General features: G+C 24.4%; 1 non-coding gene across 1 annotated transcript; it reads left to right on the forward strand.

Annotated features, from left to right (window-relative positions):
* Positions 1-1,416: 1,416 nt before the first annotated feature.
* Trnas-gcu lies at positions 1,417-1,498 on the forward strand. The gene has a single exon. It is a non-coding gene; the product is annotated as a tRNA-Ser (tRNA).
* Positions 1,499-3,236: the final 1,738 nt, after the last annotated feature.

Here is a 3,236-nt window from a genome sequence, read left to right on the forward strand (position 1 = left end):
TTTTTGTTTGAGTGCAACATGGCTCTAGATCGTCTACTTGTTGATTATTTTGTTCTCGAATATTCATATTGCTCGTAAGCGGAAAATCTTCTTTTTTAGCAACTTAATGAAATTTAAAAATATAAATTACTTTTCTTCTATCTATTGTAATAAAAATAAATAAATAAACTATTACACTTTACAGTAAAAATATAAATTAAAAGTAAATATTAATTAATAAATGATGATGATAATTGTTAATATAGCAATAAACAAGTAAACAATTCGCTCGATTAAATATATTATATTATAAATTATAATAAACAGACTACAGAGTGAAGAGACAACTATAAGTCTACAACACAACTATACAAATGTCATGTATATTTTTTCTTTCGATAAAATTATAAACTATATTAACCTTTACCGTAATTGGTTTTTTTATATCATCTGTGCATAAATTTAAAAATAAATACGATACCTATTGGAAATTATAACTGATAAGCTGTAATAGACATGTTATTAATAAACACCGATAAATTATTTTCTTAGTTGTAATTAAATGGTCTAAATAATTTTAATTAGCTTCAAGTAAAATTATTTAAAAATTAGATGGCTATGGATAAAATTGTGGAACTTAGCTTCCCCAAGCCCCCCCCCCCTTAATTGCGCCTACAAAGTCGAGTACTCAATAAACAAATTATTATATTATATAATTTATTATGTCATTATGTCAATCAACGTAATTAATGCATTCACATTTTTTTTTCACTTTGTAGAAGGAATCTGTAAGTCTCAAAAAACAAATCGTATCACATATTTTAAATATTATTATAGGTACCATAATTATATCATATTTTATATCTAAAATAAGTATGAGATATCTACTGTCTGCTCTGTGTTCATCTACAAACAATTAATCTAGCATATTTTCGTATACTTAAGGATTTGTTGAATAATTGTGTAAATATACATTTATATTCATTTTTACTGTATTTTTCTTTGGTGTAATTTACTATTTAGTATTTAAATAATTTAAAGTTTTTTTTTTTTTTTTTTTAACAGGTTGATGGTTATAATTTTACTTTTATTACAAATTATTTTTAGGCTGTTATGTTTTCATCAGTAACAATATAATATAATAACTATTTTGTTCTAAGTATTGTATTAATGAACTATCACATTCATCAATATCTTTAAAATGCGTAGAACATTAAATAATAGTATATAATATATATTGCTAAAAACTACCCCAAATAATAAATAAAACTTCTTTTTTAGTTTTTATCATAAACATCAAAATATATTGTAGAACATTTTAACTTCACTCGATGTACTCGATTAGTATTGACGGTCATAATTATATTTTATACCAGTAAAATATATATACCTATTACAGGTTATAACACGATTTGATTTAGATGTCTTCCCTCAAGTGACGAGGTGGCCGAGTGGTTAAGGCGTTGGACTGCTAATCCAATGTGCTCTGCACGCGTGGGTTCGAATCCCATCCTCGTCGAGGTCACTGAATAAAAATATCCGATCGATGTTTCAACCCCGTCGAACGAATTTTTTCCTCATTACGAATAATCAATTTAATAAAATGGTATTATTATACTGTGTTTTTCTGTACTTATAGCTGTTTATAACGCAGTTGTCTTAATGTACGGGGTATAGAGCTAATATTTTCTATTAATAAATAGGACGAATCTGAGTGTCAAAACGTAGGAGATAGTCACATAATTTTTACTTGGACGCGAAAATTTGCTTGAATGCTTACTTTGAGTAAAAACAATTCGATCAATAAAATCTTCAACGATGAAAATAATATGACATTTTGAATCATCATAATAAATACTAATAGTAGTCTAAATGTTTTAAATAATTTTGTATAGATTTTTAAGATGTTTTGTTGTTTTGGTCTTGAACTATTTTTTAGAAGTGTAATCATCATATTTATTTTTGAATAATATTGATTTATATTTACTTGTACTTGTATATTGAGTAAATTAATAGTAAATATATTAAAAAGTAAAAAATACAACTGTAATCCAAAATTCTGGAAATAACTTAATTTAATGCAGTTTTGTTGTCCACAGTTCACAACAAACGTATTAATTTACTTATTATAAGAATAATAAATTATTTCCGAAGATTCTTTAATTTTTTAGAATTGGACCCTGTAGGTTTTAATAGGCCTTACGAGTCGTTTAAAATGACTCGGAGATAGCATGGAATTCGAAATGTTACAAATAATCAAGTTAATTTGTATTTCTTAAGACTTTTTCATTAATGGATTTTTTTTTTTAAATACCTATTGACAATTTTAATTTGATTTTTAACGAAATAAATATAATATGTATAAACATATTATTTAAATTAAGTCAATAAATCAATGAACTAATTTAAATTTAATGACTGAATGAATAAATAATAGTAATAAATCAACTCAGCGTTAACTCAAATGAACGTTGTACTGATTATTATAGGGTTTAAAACGAAATTTAACTGTGTGAATTTCAAAAAAAATATTTATTGACAAGTCCTGAAATACTTTTAAATATTGTGTTATAAATTATTCATAATAAGTTTACAGGTTGTAAATATTTTTCTTTAATTTAATATAAGTCCTGATGTTTTTATTTACATAGTATATATTATAATATACTCTGAACTATAACGAATTAAGCTGCGATTTTATATTCTTAAGTTGTAGTTATTTTAAATGTTAACAAGTATAGGTTTGTACCCTTTTGTTATCGGTTGAATAGTAAATTGTAAATAAGTATTTTACTTTCATATATATATATATATATATATAATGGTGTATGTAGTATATTGTACATTATGTGTGCATAATGTATTACAATATGGGGACATTGAAACATATAATAATTGTAAATGTACTGTTGACATTATTGAATATATATGTTTGTTTTTTTTTTATCATTATTCGTTGTTACATACTTCAGATTCAGATAAAATATGATTGTCTGTATCATGACCTATTTTACCCGCACGATTCGTAAACCGCAGTTACAACGAATAACAAATTGTCGATATTATTCGTGAACGCAGTTTTTTTAGTAATATTATGTTGTTGTTTTTTTTTTAAATTGTATAATATTGACTAATTGTATGGATTTGTAGGAACTCAAGAATTTTTCCTTGAGGTATTTGTAGAAATATATAGATATATAGTATTTGTATAGAAATATAGGATGCACTTGTAAGATTGGCATATTTGACTTGAATTT

Source organism: Melanaphis sacchari, unplaced genomic scaffold (assembly GCF_002803265.2).
Source record: "Melanaphis sacchari strain LSU unplaced genomic scaffold, SCAv2.0 Contig11_pilon_pilon, whole genome shotgun sequence".
Classification (NCBI taxonomy): Eukaryota; Metazoa; Arthropoda; class Insecta; order Hemiptera; family Aphididae; genus Melanaphis; species Melanaphis sacchari.